Genomic DNA, 24,350 nt, shown 5'->3' with positions numbered 1-24,350 from the left:
GCCTTCTCCATGAATTTGTATAATCCTCTTTTAAAGCCATCCAAGTCGGTAGCCATCATTGCCTCCTGTGGGAGAAAGTTCTGAATGTCCACAAGCTCTAGTGCTGGAGAATGGGGAACCCTAAATGTGACCCATAATACCTTTCTATCTCGCCCTCTGCACTCTGCCCAGGCCATAAGCCCTCTCTCTAAGCCATGGGTAGGCAACCTAAGGCCCGGGGGCCGGATCAGGCCCAATCGCCTTCTCAATCTGGCCGCGGACGGTCCGGGAATCAGTGTGTTTTTATATGAGTAGAATGTGTGCTTTGATTTAAAATGCACCTCTGGATTATTTGTGGAGCAAAGGAATTCGTTCACCCCCCCTCCAAAACAAATAGTCCAGCCCCCACACAAGGTCTGAAGGACAGCGGACCAGCCCCCTGCTGAAAAAGCTTGCTGACCCCTGCTCTAAGCCCTACTTTGCACTGTCCTTGATTGGCTGAAATGTGACTTTAAATGCTGATTATGCTTGTTCCTTTCATAGATGGGGAATAGAGAGAGCTTTGCCTACTGTAAAAAAGGGTCAAATTCGCATATGTTGCTCCACCCACTTTTGCTTCTGGTCCCACCCACTGCTAACATGCATTCCCCAGAAGGTTGTTCCGAAAGGAATGTGGACCTCGGGCTGGAAAGGCTTCCCCGCCCCTCGCTCCAAGAGGTGTTTCCCACACTCGAATCCTTGGCGGTGGCAATTAAGGCCGCTCCTTGCTGCTCTTGGGTTTCCTTGTCTGGACGGATTCTGCCTGGGCTCCCCCCAGCTCTCGCTGTACAGTTTGAAAGTAAAACCACAGGGCAGCCCAGCAGGGTTAGGAGGCTGGCAGAATGGCTGCGGTGACCTTCAGATCAAAGGAGAATGTTTCAGGCCTGGCCTCAAGTGCGGAGCGAGCTTGTTTTAACTTAACAATGTCAAAATACTGGCAAACAGAAGACATGAAGAAAGGTCTCCTACGGCTCCCAGGCGGTAGCAGGGATCCTTTCCTGCTGTCTGTCCATACGGTTCTTGCCTGTGAACAGAGAGGAGAGGAGGAAGGAGGGGAGGAGAGGAAAGTGTAGGAAGAAATCAAAGCAAAAAGGGATTTGAGTTGCTGGTGGCAAAGTGAAACTAGGACTGTAAAAGAAAGAAGTAAGGCCACACATTTAATGCACTATGATGCCTCTTTAAACAGTCATAGCTTTCCTCCAAAGAATTCTGGGAACTATAGTTCATTCAGGATGCTGAGAATCTTTAGGAGGCCCCTATTCCCTCACAGAGCTACAGTTTCCAGAGTCTCGTGGGAAGGATTTATTGTTAAACCATCCTGGGAATAGTAGCTACATGAGGGGAATAGGGCGACTTTTAACTGTCGGCACCCTTAACAAACTACAGTTCCCAGCAGTCCTTGAAGGGGAAGTCATGAATGCTTTAAGTGGTCTAAGAGTGCTTTATATGTCAGGCACAGTTGTGGCCCAAGCCAGTTCTTTGGAGTCCTCATGGAACCTCCAAATGCAGCCACCAATGTTTGCTTGACAAAATTCAGCAGCCTTGGTCCCTCCCTGGTCACAGAAAAGTATTCCTGATGTAGCTGGGGAAGTGGTGTCAATAGGCCATAGGAATTGCCACACGTCCGGAATTTCCCGGACATATCAGGAATACTGCTGTCGGCAGCAGTGTCCAGGTGAAATATTCAGGGAAATCTGGACATATGGCAACTCAGCAGGGAGGAGGATGGGGACAAAACTACGATGAGTCAGCTCTGCCTGCCACTGACTCTGGCGCCACCTACTGTTGGTGTCCCTGCCTTCCACTCCACCACTGGGAAAGGGCTTTGGGCAGCCCTCAGTAGCGCCCTTGCCTTGCCTTCTGGCTAGGAAAGGCCACAGCTCAGAAGGAGAGCATTACGGGAAGGTTCCAGGTCCAATCTGTAACATACCAAGTTACAGGACCATAGGGGAGTGGGAGGGTTGGGAATGGCCTCTCTTTCCCTCTTGGAGAACTGCAGCCAGAGATGAAGCAACAGCATGACTTGGCACAAGGCCAGGTAGAAATGAGGTCTTCTAACAACTCTCTGCAGCCTTAACAAAGGAGGTTGGAGGATGGATGGCGGCTAACAGATTGAGGTTGAATCCTGACAAGACAGAAGTACTCTTTTTGGGGGACAGGAGGCAGGCGGGTATGGAGGACTCCCTGGTCCTCAGTGAGGTAACTGTGCCCCTGAAGGACCAGGTGCACAGCCTGGGAGTCATTTTGGACTCACAGCTGTCCATGGAGGTGCAGGTCAGTTCTGTGTCCAGGGCAGCTGTCTACCAGCTCCACCTGGTACGTAGGCTGAGACCCTACCTGCCCGCGGACTGTCTCGCCAGAGTGGTGCATGCTCTGGTTATCTCCCGCTTGGATTACTGCAATGCGCTCTATGTGGGGCTACCTTTGAAGGTGACCCGGAAACTACAACTAATCCAAAACGCAGCAGCTAGACTGGTGACTGGGAGCAGCCACCGAGACCACAAAACACTGGTCTTGAAAGACCTACATTGGCTCCCAGCACGTTTCCGAGCACAATTCAAAGTGTTGGTGCTGACCTTTAAAGCCCTAAACAGCCTCTGTCAAGTATACCTGAAGGAGCGTCTCTACCCCCCATCATCCATCCCTGACTCAGAGGTCCAGCACCGAGGGCCTTCTGGCGGTTCTCTCATTGCGAGAAGCCAAGTTACAGGGAACCAGGCAGAGAGCCTTCTCGGTAGTGGCACCTGCCCTGTGGAACACCCTCCCACCAGATGTCAAAGAGAACAACTACCAGACTTTTAGAAGACATCTGAAGGCAGCCCTGTTTAGGGAAGCTTTTAATGTTTGATGCATTACTGTAGTTTAACATTTTGTTGGAAGCCGCCCAGGGTGGCTGGAGAAGCCCAGCCAGATGGGCAGGGTATAAATAAATAACTACTACTACTACTACTACTACTACTACTACTACTACAGCACCCAGAATTCTGTTTAAAGTGGTGTCATAACATTTTAAATGTATGGTGCAAAGGTGGCCTTAGTGAGAATGAACGGGCCCTTCTTTCCTTATATGGTGCCTCCTGGGACTTAACAGGGTATGGGCAGAGGGAGTTGCATGCCCATGTTCTTCTAGTCCACCTCATTCTGCAGCAGAAGTGGGAAACCTCTGGCCTGGGGTGGGGTAATTCAGCCCTCCAAGGCCCTATATTCAGCAATTCGCACTTCCCATACCTCTTATCAGCCACACGCTCTCTCCTAAGCCAGGTCCCCTTAGAGGTCTAGCTTTGCACCCTCTTTGAGTGTTGTTGCCTGGCTGGAATGTATCCCTCAGATGTGATCATGCTGGTCTGGAAGAAGGACAGAGAGGGGTGCAAGTGTCTAGTAGAAACTAGCCTACTGTACAAAAGGTAAAACTCACATTTGTTGCTCTGCCCAGTTTAACCTCTGGCCTGTAGAATGTTGCCCAGAAGGGCATCTTGCTCTTGGGCTGAAAAAGGTTCCCCAGCCCTGTTCTATGGGATCATCGACCCCCCCCCCAATTGCTTCCAGTCCGTTTAACTGAGGGCCAGTTTGTTGGAAATCCTTGCATGCTTCCATGTTAAGAGATACCGAGCTGAGTCCCATTTTATAAGGAGGCACAACCCCCTGCCCCTGCTGCTGGAAATAGCCCAAAGTAGCAGTTTGCTTGTCGAGAAGCATTTCCAGGAAGGGCATGGAGGGAATTGTTCCTCCTGCATCCCTATCCACAATGCAATAAACCTCACCCGCTAACACAGCACAAGGCTGGTAATGTTTTAATAGCTAATTACAGGCAGGAGACACATCGGACACGGCTAAGAACATTTTACTACCTGCACCTGATAGATTTATTAGGAAAATAGCTGCTTTCCCAAGCAAAGCTAATTCACCTCATCCCTGGAATGGAGCCATTTCAAGGGTCTCCTGTGATAAATTTAATATTGACAGTGGTACTTAGGTGGAGCGTGTCTCTCCGCTGGCTTTGCTCAACGTCGCTTCTCTAGATGAGTAAGATGTGCTCACAATTGTGCTGCAAACAGTTCCATATATAAAGAATTTCTTTCTTTCTTTCTTTCTTTCTTTCTTTCTTTCTTTCTTTCTTTCTTTCTCACTTCATTCCTTCCTTCCCCTTTTCTTTACCCTCCCTACCTCCCTTCTCCCATTCCCCTTTCCTTTCCCCCCCTTTTCCTTCCATCCCTTTTATTTTTGCTCTTCCTCCCTTCCCTTCCCTTCCCTTCTTAACTATTTCATTTGCTCCTTCCCTTTTGCTCCCCTTCCTTTCCACCAGCAGTGGCGGCCCCAGGAAAAACAAACATGGAGACTGAGTAGCACAGAAGGGCAAAGTATATTTCTCGTTAGCTTCTCCTGCCAGTGGACCTCTGTCTCAAAGACACTTGTGTCTCTCTAAAGCAATGAAATGTCCCTTATGCATTTCTTTGTGGGAGGGGATGTCTTGGACAGGAGGAGATCTCGCCTTTGTAAAACTGTCATTTTGCTAAATCCAGGCCATAATCTCTCTCCCTGCCCCTGTTTGTTTTTCCAACAGCAACTCATCCTTGGAAACCTTGCCAATTTGTCTCAGGAGTCAGGCTGCCTCTTTGGAATCTGCCACTGAGAACAGCTGGTAACTGGACAAGCCAAAGTTCGAAAGAGCTGTGAGGTGGAATCAGAGCTTGCCATTAGCTTTTATAGCAAGGTGGGGTCAATTATGGGTTGATAATTAGGTGCTGACAGTAAAAGGAGAGCTCTAATGAAAATCAATTACAGGACAAAATGGGGTGTGCTTTGGGGACCACCACCCCATCAAAATAAGAAGGTGAAGGAAAATAACCAAAAGTACTTTGAACAAGCTTCTTTATAAAATTACAGACTGCTGACTGCAAACCTCAGCCCTTTGGACTCTCAAAGAAAGGGCCATGGAATATCTTGCTGCCCTATACATTGCAGCTGTCCCTTTGTAGACCACCTATGTATTTTGGTAGCTGCTGCTGCTGCTAAATCACTGCTTAGGAATGACTTTTGAAAAATGTTTCTAACTTGAGTTGGTAGCATTTCTGCCCCTCAGGACTGTGATTCATAAGAACAGCCCTGCTTCATCAAGCAATGGCCCCATCTAGTCCAGCATCCTGCTCCCGGTGGCCAACAAGATGCCTTTTGTGGGAAACCTGCAAGCAAGAGCTGAGCACAAAGCCCTCTCTCCTCCTGTTGTTTCCAGCAACTGGGATTCAGAAGGAATGTGTCATAGAGTGGTTTGATGCAGAGGGAGGAGCAAGCCAGGGAACCACAAGGGAGGAAGGCTCAGAGCTCAAGGAGTAGTAGTGGGACAACGATAAATCGTCCATAGGGAGAAGACTAGGAAGATGAGATGTCAGAAGCTGAAGGGGTAACAGGGCTTAGTAAGCTGGGAGAATCTGTGGCAGAGATAAGTCCAGAATCAGAGCCAGAAGCTGAAGCAGGAGAGTGGGAGGAGAGAGGCCAAGAGGCAGAAGTGAGTCAGGCTGGTGAAGAGTCACAGGCATCTCCCCCTCCTGCTGCGACAAGCTCCCCTCTCCCCTTGTCTCCCAGAACCAGAAGAGGCATGAAAAGGGCAGAGGAGAAGTTGGCTGCATGCAGGTGTAGTCTCTGATTGCTTGGGGAAAGCCCTGGAGAGAAGGGGATTTAGATGGCTGTGAGGAGACAGGGTCTTTCTTGGCAGCTGATTTTTGTTAATTTTTTTCTGAATAAATTTTATTGAAATTTGGAGAAAAAATACAATGATTAATATTGGATATATTTTTATGAATTTTATAAAAAATTAATCTAAATAAAAACACAGAGCAAAAAGAGAGAGAAGGAAAAAGAAAGAAAAAGAGACCTTCCAATTATTCATTTGTCAGCTTTATAGAGAATTATTCAACACATTCACTCTAAGATAACAATAAATCTCCATTCTATAAACCAGCATTATTTTCAATCCTCAAACCCACATATCATAAGTTCATTTTCTTTTTCATGCACAAAGTCTATAAGAAGTTTCTAATCTTTAGTAAATGTTGACAATGATTTTTCTCTGATTAACCACATAAATTTCGCCATCTCAACTAAGTCCAGTAATTCTAACAACCATTCCTCCACTGGAGGCTATAATCCTTCCATCTTTGTGCATATATTTTGAAATAAAGTTCCATAGTCCTTTTCTAATTGTATACCGTAAGTCCCAACAGGAAGAGTTCCGGCTTTAGTTGAAAATTGACCTTAAAAATCTCCTGTATCAGTGTCAGTTTTCCAATATTGTTTAGCTTTTTTACATGTCCACCAAGCATGAAAAAATGTCCTTTCATGTTCTTGACACTTCCAGCAAGTATTTGGAACATTTTTATACATTCTAAATAACTTATCAGGAGTTAAGCCCCAATGATACATCATTTTGTAATAAAATGTGTATTTTAACCCTTTAGTCAACATATGTTCCCACTGTTCCATCTGTTTATCATACCCATTTTTGCCCATTTAACTTGTTTTGTTGAAATTTTCTCAATAACATGTTCATTATCTGTACACAACTTAATTAAAAAATCTGCCTTTTTTGTTCTATACCAAATGTCTTTTTCTCCAACTTAAATCTCTCTGTTAGTTGTAAGTGGGAAAAAACAATTGAAGACTATAACCTTCCCTTGTTCCTTTGTTTTAATTTTACCATCTCCCTAACTCCATTCTAATAGTGGAGTGCATGTTTTCTACGAAATGCTTCTTATGTTTTCTACGAAATGCTTCTTATGTTGAAATCCATAAGGTATCTTTGCATATAACCTAGATTTATATCTATTCCTAATTCTCAATATGGTATATCTAACAAAATGATTTTGAAATCTACATTAGCTTTGATCTTACCATACCACAAATATCCATGCCATCCAAATCTTAAATCATGATCTTCTAGTTCTCAGGGTCACCCATTCCTTCATCAACACTAAACAACAGTCCGCAAAGTACTATTTCAGGTCAGGTAAACCCAGTTCTTCGCTTTCCTTCGCATCTTGAAATATTTTCATTTTGACTTGTGGTTTTTCTCCTTGCCATAGAAACTTAGATAAATCTTTTTGCCATTGTTTAAATGGTAAGTCATTAGTCAAAATAGGTAATGTTTGAAATAAAAACATCATTCTGGGAAAAAAACATTCATCTTTATCACTGAAATTCTACCTAATAATGACAGTTTTAATGTCTCTCATCTTTACATATCTTTTTAAGTTTCAGCCCCTTTCATAACATAATTATTTTGAAATAACGAGCAGTTCATATTTATCATAGTAATACCCAAGTATTTCATTTTTTTTCATTGTGAAACCCTGTTTTCTCCAAAACCTTCTGATCTTTTGGTGTCATATTAGTTTTTTTATCTTCATTGTTATAATTCATTTTGTCTAATATCTCTAAGCAAAACTTCCAAGACCAGAATGAAAAGTAATGGGAACAATGGACACCCTTGCCTTGTCCTCTTTTGTATCTCACAGGTTTTAGTCAATTCTTCATTAACAATTATCTGTGCTGTCTTTAATGTGTAAATTGATTTTACCCATTTAATAAACAGTCCTGGAAACTGATTTTCATGGAGTAAGACCATTGGGAATGAACTGCTCTGTTCATTAGGCCTGACACTCAACCAAGTCTGTGGGGATCATGTTTTCACTAATAAAGAGTTAACTCCAACTTTAAACTGTGTGATTACTGACCAGCATGCTCCTGCGATACACTGCTGCCTCTGACTATGGAGGCAGAGCATAGCCATTATGGCTAGTAGCTATTGATAGCTTTGTCTTTCTCCATGCCTTTGTCCAACCCTCTTTTAAAGCCATCCAAATTGGTGGTTATCACTGCGTGCTGCAGGAGAAAGTTGCACAGATTTACCATGTGCTGAGTGAAAAACAGTTTCTTTTATCTATCCTGATTCTTCCAACACTCAGCTTCTTTAGATGACCATGAGCTGCAGGGTTTATAAGAAAGAGAGAGAAACTCCTGAGGGTCCCTAGACACACAATGTCTTGCGCACAGATGCATATACAGATGCGTATGCAAGGTATTGTCTTGTGCACATAACAGCCTGCCATTCCACACACCAAAGCCATCAAAGTCACTTCTGGGCTGCCTGCCTCTCACATGAAACAGCTAAAGCCATCAACTTGGATGGTTTTAAAAGAGGATTGGACAAATACATGGAAGATAAGCCTATAAAGGGCCACCCTAAACAATAATTGAAATGCACAATCTTGGTGTGTTTTTTTTCTTATTTCTTTTGTTTAAAATATGCTTGGGGCAGGAAGTCCCTGAATATTAGCTGCTGGAAACTGCAGGTGAGCAGAGTGCTGTTGCACTCAAGTCCTGCTTGTGGACTTCCCAATAGAGGCATCAAGGTGGTCACTGTGAGAACAGGATGCTGGACTAGATGGGCCATTGACCCAATCCAACAAGGCTCTTTGTATGTTCTTATATTCATCAGGATACATAGCAAGCAAAAAGGGGTACTAAAAAATTATTCCCTCCAGCACCATGGCCCTAATGAAAGTACCGGTACCCCCTCCACACACACCATGGTGTACAAGAGGGGTTTCTTCTCCCACACTCCACCCCATTGTCTTTAAAAACAAAACAAAAAAACCAGTCCCCACATCCCATGTACAGTCCAGGAAGGAAGCTACCACAGATCTTTCCCATGCCTGTTTCTCCAGCCTTTCCCCTTTTAAAAAAGACCTGTGAAATCTGATCATGCATGTCATGTATTGTCTTGCTTGTCCCCACAGCAGAGCAGGGGGCTATGGCAGAACAAATGAATGCAACATTAGTAGACAGACTATACCTTTCAGCAATGTTTAATAATGACATTCAGAGTGTGATTCTCATGATCAAAACAGAGGCATTTTACATTGCTGCTATTTTTTTCATTATTCAAATGTTGGAGGATATGCTATTTTGTGGGGGCCATTTAATAGAATCAAAGCTTTGGTGAGGATCTCAAAAATCATCCAGTCTTACCCCAATGCCAATACATGGAATCTGCTGCTGCGACATCCCTGCTAGGTGGTCATCGATTTTAAAAACCTGGAAAGGAAAAGAGTCCATTGCCATATGTCTGTTCCACTGATGGACCACCAGGGAGGTCTTCCAAATGTTGAGATCCCCTTTCACATAATTCAAACCTGTTAAATCAGGCCCTAACCTCTGGATTAGAGATGGAAGGATCTGTCAGTTTTGGTTCTCTCAGTTTCTTGTTTATTCTTGTTCAGTTCTCCACATTTCTGCCACAAATTGTGATTTATTTTTGTTTTAAATCTCTATAAGATGAACCAGCATTTCAGTGCAAATTTCTAATGAATACATTTCTGTATGATGTTTAGACTAATATGTGCATTTTTGCAAGCAATTTCCCCCCTTAATAGAATGCATTTTTTGTATGCTATTTTCATGAATATATTCATTTTTATGCACACTTTACTCTAGCAGACACATTTTTCATAAACCCTGGTTAGCTGGAACACTGCACTACAAAATAGTTTTGCTTCTCCTATTATTTTGGAAAGTGCAAATTTAATAGATTAACCTTTAAATGCAAATGGACTAGAATTCACTTGGGGAAGGTTTTTCAGCTCATGGGCCGCATCCTCTTCTGGGAAACCTTCTGAGGACTGCATGTCACTGGTGGGTACAGCAACAAGTGCTAGGGTTGCCATGTTTCATAAAGTAAAATTCCTGACACCTACAAAGTTGCTGAGCTTTTTTAGGGAAACCTAACCCAAAGATAGTGATTTTACTGCTGGATTTCCCCATGACACCATTTTTGCACCCGAAAGCCAGGACATGTCAGGAATTTTCCTGACGAATGGCAAGCCTAACAAATGCACATGTGGTCTGGGGAGAGGAGAGGTGGTCTGGGCAGAGTTCTAAGGGTGGTGCATGGAGGTCTGAAGGGCTCAATTTGGCTCCTGGGCTGGAGGTTCCTCACCCCTGTTCTGCATCACGTGGATTTTGCTTACAGAAAGCAGGGTGGCACATTCTGATGAGGACTTGTGTGTATGTTTTAAAGTTGTGATTCATTGAAAAGGAAGCCCTCCTTAATCTTATTTGGGAGGTTTTGTAAGAGAGTGGTGAGAGAAGGGAGAGAAGAAGGCAGTGTTCATCTCCTGGATAAATCAAGAGGTCTCTGGCGAGGTGGAAAGTGCATAAACAGAACCTGGGGGCCAGCTTGTCTGGAAGCTTAAACTGATTACAGCGGCTTGTCTTTCCCTCCCGGATCCCTGCTGGCTTTGAGTACAAGAGCAACTGATGTTTGGATCTGAGGGGGCAGACAAGGAGGCTCTGCCTTCCTTAGTCTTCCACATTCCCCGAAATGTCACCTTTATCCCACTAAATAATACAAACCATTGTCTACCATTGCCCCCCCCCTCCTCAAGTCATCTCAAACAGTTCTTAGTGTCAGCTGTAATTCCGTCAGTAACTCAATCTGGGATGGTCTCGGCCTTTACCAAACGTTGCCCGGACTTTTGTTTCCAGTTCTCCCTCCCTGCCTCACCTAATTCCAGACTCATAATTTATTTGGAAGCAGAAGCGAGTCTTTTAAATAATAGCGTGTTTTTCCATTTTTATTTCATAAAGGCTATGTTTTAGGAAGGGACTCGTTTTGCAATGAATTTGAAAACAGTTTGGCCCTTTCAAAATCCTAGTGTTTGCAGATCTGGGTTGCATCCAACAATTTTTTTACTTGGGAGTCGAGCTTGTGAGATGAATGAACCAAGTAAGGCCACATTCACACCATATTTTTAAAGTGCTGAGATACCACTTTAAGCAGACATGACTTCCCCCAAAGAATTCTGGGAGCTGTAGTTTGTAAGGGGTGCTGAGAGTTTTTAGGAAAGTCCCGTTCCCCTTACACAGCTATAATTCCTAGATTTGTTAAGCAATCAATCCCTCTTCACAGGGAATTTTGAGAACTGTAGCTCTGTGAGGGGGACAGGGACTTCCCAACAACTCTCAGTACCCCTTACAAACTACAGGTCCCAGAATTCTTTTGGGGAAGTCATGTATGCTTAAACTGGTATCGTAGCGCTTTAAATGTATGGTGTGAATGTGGCCTTAGCATAGCTGTCAACATTTCCCTTTTTTAAAGGGAAATTACTTTATTCTAAATAGGATTTCCCCTTAAAAAGGGGGGAAAGTTGACAGCTATGGGCCTTAGTCATGGCCATTAATATTCATAGATCTCCTCTGAGCATGCCTATAGCATTGGATATAATCCTATATTTCTGCAGCAGCCTTGTGATGGCATTTCTTAACTGTGCCTTTAATACCTCTGTGACAGGCAGAAATGCATTGGAAGAAACTTCAAGGGCAAAAAAGCAAACATAGTGGCAAATAATGTGAACTAAAATCTTACATCAGCTACAAAACATTCTGTGTGGTTACAGAGGGGTCACCACTAACCTCAGCCCTTTGTCAGGATTATGAGAAAAGAATATTGGTCTTATAGGGGAGTTGTTAATATGACTTACAAAAATCTGTGTGAGTTGCTTTGAATACTTAAATGGGACTAAGTAGAGATCCCTTTGCAATGCTGAGAAATCTTCATGCTGAGAAAAGCATCACCTCTTGAATTTCTGCCTGCTGCACAGCTATTAAAATAGACCCAGGAGCCCTACTGGAGATAGGGGAAAGATTTTGAATGTGTCCAGCTTGCAATATGTTGACTGAGTTGTTTTTATTTATTTATTTACTTGATTCCATTTATGAAACCTCTTCCCCTATAGCGTATTGAAGGGAATACAGTACACAATTTAAAAAACCACACAATATTTTTTTTTCCTTATGCAAAAACAATTTTAAAAAGTGATTCTGTATAGAAAAACAATTCCGTAGATACAAACAATTAAATTTTACAATTCATATGTAAAAACAATTACACATATAACTCAGATATGGGCTGGGGGTAAAAGCCTGCCCTTGAAAGCCTTGTCGGACAAGGAAGTCTTCAACAGGCACCCAAAAGAGAGTAGAGCATTAAAAAATGGGCAAACCTGACACGACGGATCTCAGATCCAGTATCTGTTCCCTATGCCAGAACATAGACTTGTGAAATATGAATAATACAGAGGGATGTGGCTTCTGAGCACATTCAGCCAGCCATATCTTCCCTACGTGTGCACAGAGGAGCAAACAGCACATGCAAAAGATTTCTCTGTGTTGTAATTTTCTGCAAGGATGTGAGCTGTGTATAGGAAACCCTGGTAACCCTCCAGTTGTTGTAAGATGCCAACTCCCATCGACCCTAGCCAGGGCCGGCCCACCCAGCAAAGTGAGGTGACCGCCTCAGGCAGCAGGATAGACAGGGGTGCCAGATCTTGCCTCCAAGGAATGCATTGCCTACCGCTGTTGTCGTAGTGGCAACGATGACTGCAGTACAACTCCTTGGAGGTCAGATCTGCTGCCCCTTTGGCAGCCCCACCCTAATGCTGTCTCCACAATGGCTTCTTGGTGGTGCTACTGATCTCCTCCTGTCCCCTATTCCCAATGTTGATCTTTATTCCCTACCCTTGTTCCCAGTGCTATTTTTCTAGAGAAAGAGGTGCTGGAACTCACTATGTTCTCTTATAATGGCAATGGTGCTCACCTGAAATGTCCTGGAACTGAGCTCTGGTGAGTTCTGGCTGGAAAAAAGCCCTGCTTGTTCCTGATATAGATCTTCACTCCCCTTTTCATCTCTAGCACAGGGGAGGGGAAAGGGGACACCCTTTAGTGGTTCACCTCAGGTGCCAAAATAGCTTGGGCCACTCCTGGCCCCAGTCAGCAAGCCCAGTGGTCAGGGCTAATGGGAGCTGCACTCCTGCAGCATCTGGATGGCTACAGGTTCCTCACCCATGCTCTAGGAGGTGCATTTTATTTATTTTAAACAATGTTTAAGGCTGCACTAGTTTTCTTTCGACTGTGGTGGCAAACAGACCAGAAGCCAATGCACAAAAGTATAAATGAATCCCTGTACCTAGGGTTGTCAAGTTTTCAGCCAGCTCCTGTAATTATGCCTTGCAGCAGTAGAATGCCATGCACCAATGAGTAGCTAGCATTTATCACCATACATCAATCAAGTCATGGTTCAAGGCACAGGAGCAAGAGTGGGTGAATAAGTTGGCAATAGTGGAACCAGGGTGTTCAATTGATCCTTCACACAAACACACAAGTGTGTGTGTGTGTGTGTGTGTGTGTGTGTGTGTGTAAATTAGTTGGAAGGGACTGTGAGGATAATCTAGTCCAACCCCCTGCAATGCAGGAATCATGTGCCCTTTGTGAGGCTCAAACCCAAAACCCTGAGATTAAGAGTCTCATGCTCTACTGACATACGTCCCTAAATACAAATTGAGTCCATCCATTTCTGCTCACTCAACTCTCCATAGTAAGTTAGTGTCACTGACAACATTTATGCAAAAACAATGTTTATTACAGCACGGTGCCAAAAGCAGCGAATCTGTTTTGGCGATTAAGGGCTGGTTTCTATTTACAGACCTGAGATAGCATCTTACAAATGTGCTTACACAGTGACTTAATCTATTCAATTTGTATTTCAGACTCTTAAATTGTTCTTCTGCTTGCTATCATGGTGTCATCCGGGAATGTTTGCCATGGGGAAATGTCACTACATTGTTTTTATGGCCTGTGCTTGTGAGCTCCTGGGAAATGTTCAAGGAACAGGAGGATGCATGCAGGCTTCTCCCCACTCTCTGACTAATTAGATCCCATTGTAATTTTTTTAATGGAAATCTGCTGCCTACCCAATTCTCAAAGGTTTGGGATGGGTCATGATTTGCAATGTATCAACCGGCATTGAGAAACCTGTGGCCCTCCAGATGTTGTTTGACTAGAACTCCTTTGGCCTCTTCCCATTGGCCATGGTGTCCGCGCCTGATGAGAGTTGGAGTCCAACAGCATCTGAAGAGGTATGGCTTCTCCACCCTTATATAACCTTTTTCTGTGAGTGCAACACTCTCATTTCCAGGAAGTGTGTTTGTGTATGGTCTGCCTAAAGCAGGGGTCTGCAACCTTTAAGACAAAAAGAGCCACTTGGACCCGTTTCCGAAGAAAAAAAAAACTGTGAGCCGCAAAACTCATCATTAACACTTTTTTATTATTTCTTTGTTTGACCCCTCCAAATTACTCCTCCTCATAGAAATAAACGTTAAATTAACAAGTTACCTTTGTGTGTGTGTGTGTGTGTGTGTGTGTGTGTGTGTGTGTGTTCTTCACTCCCCTTCAAAACAGTGACCAGCATACATGCCCCTTACAATGTAGCGGGTGGGCGGGTGGGAAGGTGACGTCAGGACAGTGCGTGACTAATGCACGCACCGCCCCCATGCGACGTCAAAGCCAGTACAGCGCCCGCCACAGTGGGGAGTGTCGGGGCGCACAATGCGCCTCCTCCCCTCGCTAGTATCCGCCCCGGAGCCGCGACAAAGGTGTGAAAGAGCTACATGCGGCTCCGGAGCCGCGGGTTGCAGACCCCTGGCCTAAAGTCAAGGATGGTGGGTGAGTTTTGCCACACTTATAGACACAATAGCAGACTGCGGGAGCAGATCAATGGTCCATCTAGTCCATCTGTCTCTGCACATATACAGTCATACCTCAAGTTGTGAATGCTGTGGGTTACATCTTTTCAGGTTGCGTCCCGCGGCGACCTGGAAGTACCGGAAAGGGTTACTTCTGGGTTTTGCTGCTTGTGCATGCGCATACGCGCAAAATGACCTCACGCACAGCGCAGAAGCGGTGAATCGTGACCTGCGCGTGCACAGACGCGGGTTACATTCCGTTCAGGTTGCGAACGGCGCTCCGGAACGGATCCCATTTGCAACCAGAGGTACCACTGTAAAAGCGTGCACACTTATTGATTTGCACTGCTCCACGGCTGTGTTCATATTGTATGCATCCATTGAACATAATGTGCCAATAACTAATGCAGAATCACAGCGTTGTAGACTTGGGAGGGAACCCCAAAGGTAATCTAGTACAACCTCCTGCAATGCAGTATAGCTCAGCTAGCTGTGTGCACAGATTGCACACTTCTTAAATGCCATGTGTGAACACTCCTTTGGTTTGCATTGACTGGCAGTGGCTCTCCAGGGGTCCCAGTCAGGTGTCTTCCCCTGGATATGCCCCTTCTGCATCACACACTGGATTGACTCCTATGATAACTTTCACATCCCCCTTGGGAAGATGACTTGATTGTCTCCAAGTGTGTGAACTGGCACCATGACAGTGAATACAACAAGCACCACTTGGGTGTTCTCTTCCTCCACCTCCTCTGTTGCTGCTGGAGTTGCTACTCTGATCTTGCACCTCCTCTCTATGCAAATGCTAAAGATGGCTGATAAAGAGCTTTTTTAAAAAACCAAATAAACCCCAACAACAACCCTTGTTACCTGGTGCACTTGGACGCACCCTGTGGCGCCTGGCTCTCCACGGCTGATGGGCGTATTGTAAAGCAAGAGACGGGGAGTCTGTTGGAGGCAACGCTTGGGTCTGCTGTTAAGCGCCCCAGCCAGCTACTTTTCCGGTTAGACCAGGCGGCTCTCTCTACAGAAATCTGAAAGGCAAATCTTCCAATTAAGACAGGTTTGCCACTTAGTTGGATAAGGCTCCTTCACAGGGGTAATGGGCCACGCCTTGGTTGCAAGGCTTTCCATGGGATCAGGAGATGGTGTCTGAGGTAACTGCAGACTGCCCAAAACAAGGCATGAGATTTCCTGATAGTTTCTCTGCTGTTGGGATGCCCGTGCCTCTTTCTTTCTTTCTGGCATTTATATAAACTGAATCATTAGCATTTCTAAGTGCTGTACGTAAAAATAAATCCCACAGAGAATCTAAATAACAAAAAGGCATCATAAAACAAATCACTACCTTAAAATGCCTTTGTCGTGCACCTGAAGTCCAGGAAGGAGTGCTTGTCTAATCTCATGTGACAGAGAGTTCCACAGGCTTGGGCCCACAACAGTGGATGCACGGCTTCTAGTAGTTACAGCATAGGGATGTAGGGAACCAGTGTTATACTGAATCAGGCCATCTGGCTCAGTATTGTCTACACTGCCAGGCAACAGCTCTTCAGGCAGATGTTTCTCCCAGCCCTACCTTCAGATTCTGAGGATTGAACCTGGGCAGATACTCTGCCACTGCACTATCCACTGGGACATCTGGCTCAGTAGTTTCTACACTGACTGGCAGATGTACCCCTGTACAATTATTTCTGGTTTCTTCATTTTTATTTCTTCTTCATTGTTTTGGTGACTTCATTTGTTGATGAATGTTATCTAACCTATTGCATATTCTCTCTCTCACACACAGGGAAAAATAAAGGGACCCCCCCATTAATGATTTTCATTCCTTCTTCAATTGTTTCTGATATTTAAGGGTGTTTTATATATACTGGTGAAGGGACGCAGGTGGCACTGTGGGTTAAACCACAGAGCCTAGGACTCGCTCATCAGAAGGTTGGCAGTTCGAATCCCCATGACGGGGTGAGCTCCCGTTGCTTGGTGCCTGCTCCTCCCAACCTAGCAGTTCGAGAGCACGTCAAAGTGCAAGTAGATAAATAGGTACCACTCCGGCGGGAAGGTAAACAGCGTTTCCGTGCGCTGCTCAGGTTCTCCAGAAGCGGCTTAGTCATGCTGGCCACATGACCCAGAAGCTGTGTGCCGGCTCCCTCAGCCAATAAAGCGAGATGAGCGCCGCAACCCCAGAGTCGTCCACGACTGGACGTAATGGTCAGGGGTCCCTTTACCTTTTTACATATATTGGTGAGCGGCAGTGATGCTTCTGAGTACTAGTTTCTGGAAATTGCAGGAGGTGAAGGTGCTCTTGCTTCTTGAGTCCTGTTTCCTGGTTTCCCTCAGGCCTCTGGCCAGCCACTGTGAGAACAGGATGCTGTACCCTGTTTGCAAGAGGAGTGTGTTACCATAGAAACTCAAGGATATCCAGTTCTATTTTCTTCTGCTATTTCCATCACTCATGGGAAGCAGAGGAAGAAAGGACCCAGGACTCAAAAATTAATCAATTATGTAATGTTAAATTTGAACAACACGTTTTCTCTTTTTTTGCCCTCTGTTGACTGGGACTCTCAGGCTGGGTTTCTCTAGCATGGGTTTAGTTGTGACTGTTTTAATGTTTTATTTTTTGTTTATAATTACTTTTGTTATTGCTGTAGTTATGTATTTTTTCATGTTGTAAGTCCCCTTGAGCATGGTTTGAACTGCCGGATGGTGGCATACACATTATAATTAGGTAGGTAGGTAAGTACAGTCATACCTCGGGTTAAATATGCTTCAGGTTGAGCACTTTCGGGTTGTGCTCCACGGCGACCTGGAAGTAATGGAACGCATTACTTCTGCGTTTTGCTGCTCACGCATGCGCAGTCAAAATGACGTCATGCGCATGTGTGGAAGCGGTGAATCGTGACCCGCGCACGCGCAGACTCGCGAATGTGGGTTGCGTTTGCTTCAGGATGCGAACGGGGCTCCAAACGGATCTTGTTTGTATCCAGAGGTACCACTGTATGTTAATGTAGGTTACAGCAGTCTGAATATTGGAAACTGCCTTACACTGTGTTGGACCTTTGGTCCGTGTAGCTCAGTATTGCCTTCACTGAATGGGAGTCGGGTTTAAGGCAGGGAGTCTCTCTCAGCCCTGCTTGGAGATGCTGAGGATTGAACCTGGGACCTTCTGTGTCCATATCAGATGCTATGTCCCTTCTATGTCTCTTTCATGGTGCTGAGTTCTTTTTGACTAGGGATGCTGAAGAACATCAGAAGAGCCTTAATGGAGCATGCAAGCAGCCCAACTAGTCCAGCTCCCTGTGCTCCCTGAGGCCAACCAGATGCCTATGATAAGCCCATAAGAAAGGCCTGAGGGCAACACAGCTGCTCTCCTCACTTATAAAAAAAAAGGTAAAGGACCCCTGACTGTTAAGTCCAGTGGCGAACGACTCTGGGGTTGCAGTGCTCATCTCGCTTTACTGGCCAAGGGACCCGACATTTGTTCACAGACAGTTTTTCCGGGTCATGTGGCCAGTATGACTAAGCTGCTTCTGGTGAAACCAGAGCAGGGCACGGAAACGCCGTTTACCTTCCCGCTGGAGTGGTACCTATTTATCTACTTGCACTTTGACGTGCTTTTGAACTGCTAGGTTGGCAGGAGCTGGGACTGAACAACGGGAGCTTACCCCATTGCGGGGATTCAAACTGCCAACCTTCCAATCGGCAAGCCCAAGGCTCAGTGGTTTACACCACAGTGCCACCCACATCCCTCTCCTTTGACAGTGGAGGTAGAACACAGTCATCCTTGTGGCTAGTGGTATGGATTTGTATAATCCCCTTTTAAAGCCATCCAGGTTGGTGGCCAACACTACATATTATGGGAGGTAAACCCAATTCTTGACTATTTTGTTTATTATTGAAGGCTATTGACATTGATCTCTGTTTGTGCTCTTATACCAACGGACCGAGTGAAACAGGAGGTTGTAGTCAACTAAATTATACTCAGAATAGGCACATTTAAAATAATGAACTGACATTAGTCATAGCTATTAATTTCAGTGAGTCTGCTCTTTTTTTTTTTTTAAAATAATTTTTATTACATTTTTTCCAAATTACAAAGAGAACAAAAAGAAAGGCAGAACAAAGGAAAGAAAGAAAAAGAAAACAGAAAATCTCAACCATTTCAACCACTTATTTCAAATTTCCATTGAACTTCCCCACATCTCCCACATAAATGCATTCTTGGTAATAAAATTATCAGCAAATTATACCCTTATTTCGTGTGTTTCTTTATATTTTCAGTTGCAATTTAAGTTTAAATCTCTTATTCTCCAAATACTCTGAAAATATAGCATAATATCCTTTTTACCCATTTAAACTTTGATTCTTTCATAAGTATTATCAATTTCATAAATAATTAAATTTCATTGCTGGGGCTACCATTCCAAATCATACGACGTCTTATGTTTCATACAACTTATGATACTTCTGCAAATAGTCTTTAAATTTTTTCCAGTCCTCCTCCATTGCCTCTTCTCCCAAGTCTCGGATCCTTGCAGTCATCTCGGCCAGTTCCATGTAGTTCATCAATTGCGTCTGCCAGTCCTCCAGTGTGGGCAAATCTTGGGTCTTCCAGTGCTTAGCGATAAGGATTCTTGCTGCTGTTGTAGCATACATAAAAAAAGTTCTATCCTTTTTTAACACCTTCTGGCCGACAATGCCCAGAAGAAAGGCCTCTGGTTTCTTGGGAAAGGTGTACTTGAACACCTTTTTTAACTCGTTATAAATCATTTCCCAAAAGGCCTTCAATCTTGGACAAGTCCACCAGAGGTGAAAGAATGTCCCTTCAGCCTCCTTACATTTCCAACATTTATTGTCAGACAAATGGTATATCTTAGCAAGCTTGACTGGGGTCATGTACCACCAGTAAACCATTTTCATAATGTTTTCTTTCAAGGCATTACATGCCGTAAATTTCATACCGGTGGTCCATAACCTTTCCCAGTCTTCAGACATAATATTGTAACCAATGTCTTGAGCCCATTTTATCATGGCTGATTTAACTGTCTCATCCTGAGTGTTCCATTTAAGCAGCAAGTTGTACATTCTCGATAGTACCTTGGTCTTTGGTTCTAGCAACTCTGTCTCAAGTTTCGATTTTTCCACCTGGAATCCTATTTTTTTATCTAGCTTAAAAACCTCATTAATTTGGGCATAGTGTAGCCAATTTTGCACCTTATCCTTTAGTTTTTCAAAGCTCTGCAACCTCCAATTACCTCCAATGTTTTCTATTATTTCCCAATATTTCGGCCAATGTGCCTCCATATTGGCTGTTTTCCGAGCTTTGGCCTCTATTGGTGAGATCCACCTCGGAGTTTTACTTTCCAATAAGTCTTTGTATTTTTTCCAGACCATATATATTGCTTTCCTGACAATATGGTTTTTGAACATTCCATATGTTTTCCCCTTGTCATACCACAAATACGCATGCCAACCTAACGAATTGTTAAAGCCTTCCAGATCTAGGACATCAGTGTTTTCCAATAAAATCCAATCTTTCATCCAGCAGAAGGCCGCAGCTTCATAATATAACCTTAAGTCCGGCAGGGCAAACCCCCCTCTCTCCTTTGCATCAGTTAGTATTTTAAACTTTATTCGGGGCTTTTTGCCCTGCCAGACAAACCTAGAAATATCCCTCTGCCACTTTCCAAAACATTCCACTCTGTCCACGACCTGCAAGGCTTGAAACAAAAACAACATTTTTGGCAAAACGTTCATTTTTATAACTGCAATTCGGCCTAACAAGGATAATTTCAATCTTGACCAAATTTCAAAATCTTTTTTAACCTCTGACCAGCATTTTTCATAATTATCTTTAAATAGATTCAAATTCTTAGAAGACAGATTGACCCCCAGGTATTTCACTTTTTTAACAATGTTTAGTTCTGTTTCCTTCTGAAACCCCTCTGTTTCAATAGCCGTCAAATTTTTCCCTAACACCTTAGTTTTTTGTTTGTTCAACTTAAAACCCGCCACCCGACCAAATTTCTGAATCAATTCCAAAACTCTTTTTGTACTAGGTTCTGGCTCCTGTAATGTTAAAACCAAGTCGTCTGCAAATGCTTTCAGTTTATATTGTTTCGCTCCGACCCGTATTCCTTGTACCTGCCGATCCTCCCTTATCATATTCAGCAAAACCTCCAGGACCGAAATAAACAACAGAGGGGATAGGGGGCACCCCTGGCGTGTTCCTTTTTCAATATGAAGTTCTTCTGTCACCACATTGTTCACTATCAACTTAGCTTTTTGTTCTGAATAGATTGCCTCTATTCCATTCTCAAACCCCCTTCCCACTCCCGTCCCTTCCAAATTTTTCTTCATAAATTTCCAAGAAATGTTGTCAAAGGCCTTCTCCGCATCAATAAAGATTAACACTGCTTTGGTGTTAATGTTTGTTTGTAAAAGTTCCAGAATATCGATAATGTTCCTGGTATTGTCAAACAAATGTCTACCTGGGAGAAAGCCTGCTTGGTCCTTATGAATTACTTCATTTAATACTTTTTTAAATCTATTAGCTAAAACATCCGCAAATATTTTGTAATCCACGTTTAGGAGTGAGATGGGTCGGTAGTTCTTAAGTTGAGTCTTTTCGGTTTCCACTTTAGGTATCAGTGTGATGAATGCTTCTTTCCACGTATCTGGTGCCCTCCCTCCCCCCATAATCTGGTTACAAACCTCCATTAATGGTTGTGTCAAGTAGTCTTTTAAAGTCTTATAGTATTTGGAGGTGAGTCCATCAGGGCCTGGAGATTTGCCTGGCTGCATATTCTGAATGGCATCCTCAATTTCCTGTTGTGTTATTTTACAGTTCAAGATTGATCTCTTTTCTTGTGATAATTTTGGAAGGCCGTTTTCTTTCAAAAATTGTTCTATCTCAGTCGCATCCTCGGATCCTTGTGTATACAGTTTTTTAAAATATTTCTGGAAACACTTTCTAATTTCTCCCGGTTTCTGAATGTTCTTTCCTTCAACTTCTAGATTGGTAACGTAATTTAATTTTTGTCTCTTTTTCAACTGCCAAGCTAGCAGTTTCCCACATTTATTCGCCGACTCAAAAGATCTTTGTTTCATTTGTTTAATCTTCCATTCCACTTCTTGATTAATCAATTTCGCATATTGTGACTGGTGGAATTTAATTTCTCTTAAAGTCTCCTTTGATTTTGGGTTTAATCTTAATTTTTTCTCACCATCTCTTATCTTCTCCAATATCTTATCCTTTTTACCATTCCAGAACTTTTTCTTGATCGTATTCTGTTGTATCAGGAACCCTCTCATAACAGCTTTACTCGCGTCCCAGATTGTTCTTTTTTCCACCGAGGTATTCAAGTTAATTTCAAAGTAGTCCTTTAAAGCTTTTTGGGCCTTCTTTACAATCTCTTGATCTCTTAACAGGTTGTCATTCATTTTCCATCTGAAGGAATCGGCAGTAGTAAGTCTCATTTCCATTTTCAGAGCGTTATGGTCGGAGCATGTCTTTGGGCAGATTTCTATTTTTATAGTCTTAGGTGCCAGCCCTCTAGTTGTCCAAATTTGGTCGATTCTTGTCCATGACAGATGGGCCTCAGAAAAGAAAGTTCCTTCTTTACCAAGGGGGTTTCTCGTCCTCCATAAGTCAATTAAATCCATATTGTCGGTTAATTCAAAAAAGGTTTTTGGTAGTCTTCCATCTTTGGTCAAATTCTGGTTCTGTGACTTATCCATAAAAGTAGAGACAACCCCATTCATATCTCCCATCATAATGATGTTAGAATAGTCCAGATAGTCCAGTAATGTCTCATGCAGCTTCTTGTAAAATTCTGATTTCCCCTCATTTGGTGCGTAGATTCCTAATATCAAAATTTTTTCTCCTTGGGTCGATATTTCAATAGCCAGGATTCTTCCTTGTTCATCTTTAAACAAGAATTTTGGTGAAAGATTCTCCTTGGCGTAGATCACCACGCCTCTCTTTTTAACTCTGTCTGATGAAATAAATTCTTGGCCTAATCTTTTATTTATTAACACCTTCTTGTGTAGCCTGGTCACATGAGTTTCTTGCAAACAAATTATGTCCAAATTCTCTTTCTTTAGAATATGGAAGATCCTTTTGCGTTTTTCTGGGGAATTCGCGCCATTAATGTTCCAACTATACAGCTGCAGAGACATCCTGTATCGATCTGTTGTTACTCTTTATTGGGTGTCTTCTTTTTTATCCGGGTCCGAAGGTGGTAACTCTTTCCCAGACTCTGGTGGTGGCCAAATAGCTGCTGCTCCTTTCTGCAAATCTTCTCCGTTGTCGTGTAGGAACTTCTGGCTGTCCTCTTTCGTTTTGATTTTTATCTTCTTTCCTTTGTATTTGATAATTTCAGTGAGTCTGCTCAACCAGATCCAGGGCCTTTTCAACTCTGGCTCCGGCCTGGTGGAATGCTCTGCCTCATGAGACCAGGGCCCCGCAGGATCGGATTTCTTTCCGCAGGGCCTGTAAGACAGAGTTGTTCCGCCTGGCTTTTGGCTTGGTATTAACTTGATCCCCTCCCCCTCTTTCTTTTTTCCTTCTGGGATGGAACTCCTATTTGGGGACTTCCCTGGCTTTTTTCTGGCCCACGTAGGACCAGTCTGGATAGTTGGCCTTGGTGAAGATTTGACTTTTCATCCCCAAAAAAGTTTTTGAGTTTCTGCTGAAATGAGGCTGCATTTTAATGTTGTATTTCAATCAATTGTTTTATATCTGGTGTTAGCTCCCTTGAGCCCGGTCTTGGCTGGGGAGGGCGGGGTATAAATAAAATTTATTATTATTATTATTATTATTATTATTATTATTATTATTATTATTATTATACAAACACTGAATACAAGCCACGATAAGAACATCAGAAGAGCCCTGCTGGATCAGGCCAGTTGCCCATTTAGTCCAGCAACCAGTGCTCACAGTGGCCAACCAGATGCCTGTGGAAAACTTGCAAACAGGATCCCAGAACAGGAACACCCTTGCATTGCAGGGGGTTCGACTAGATGATCCTCAGAGCTCTACACTTCTATGATTCCTGCAGGTTCCAGTAACTGGGATCCAGAAACATTGCCGCCTCCTGCTGTGGAGGCAGAACATAGCCTTGTCTTCCCCCATGAATTTGTCCAAACCTCTTTTAGAGTGACCCAGGTTGGTTGCCACCACTGTCTCCTGTGGGAGAGAGTTCCACAGTTTAACATGAAGGATGCTGGACTAGACCTGACCTGACATTACCTGGCATGGATTCTCAGCAGGTGCACACCTGGCTTAGCAATAACAACACTGGTGATAAAAATAATGCTAGTTATAAAAAAATATTTAAAAATTATGGGCTTAAATACCATGTGATGTTAGATGCATCAACAACTGACAGGCACCAGCAAGTTCATGAAGTAAATAGAGGGAATGGGGGCAAGGGGGTGGGGGGGTGGACCTCCCAGTTAGAGTTTGTTTGATGATCCCGATGCCACTGGATAGACTGCAGTATCTTCTACCTCTTAATGTGGTTTGGTATAACTTGTAATTAAGGCTGCCATCTGTAGTGTGCTTTCTAAAGAGTAAGTCCCACTTCTGTGTAGAAATGAGTGGGGTTGTGCTGGCTGGCAATTCATTTATAAGGCAAGTGTTTACAATTGCAGTTGCTGCCCCAGTCCAGGTAAACTCAGATCAACCACAGAGAATCATTCTAGGTCCAAACATGATCCAAGGACAAAGTGAGTCAACGGTTCAAGGTTCAGGCA

At 43.6% G+C, this 24,350-nt stretch overlaps 1 long non-coding RNA gene across 1 annotated transcript; it reads right to left on the bottom strand.

Annotated features, from left to right (window-relative positions):
* Positions 1 to 86: 86 nt before the first annotated feature.
* On the bottom strand, positions 87 to 16,963 carry LOC309523723. Its single transcript, XR_014215568.1, has 4 exons — positions 16,817 to 16,963; positions 15,462 to 15,625; positions 9,043 to 9,108; positions 87 to 1,042 (listed from the first exon to the last, which is right to left on the bottom strand). It is a non-coding gene; the product is annotated as an uncharacterized lncRNA (long non-coding RNA).
* Positions 16,964 to 24,350: the final 7,387 nt, after the last annotated feature.

The sequence above is a fragment of the Podarcis vaucheri genome (assembly GCF_965113315.1).
Source record: "Podarcis vaucheri genome assembly, chromosome: Z".
NCBI classification, from domain to species: domain Eukaryota; kingdom Metazoa; phylum Chordata; class Lepidosauria; order Squamata; family Lacertidae; genus Podarcis; species Podarcis vaucheri.
Note: the sequence above shows the minus strand (reverse complement) of the source record. Positions and strands in the feature narration are given on the sequence as shown.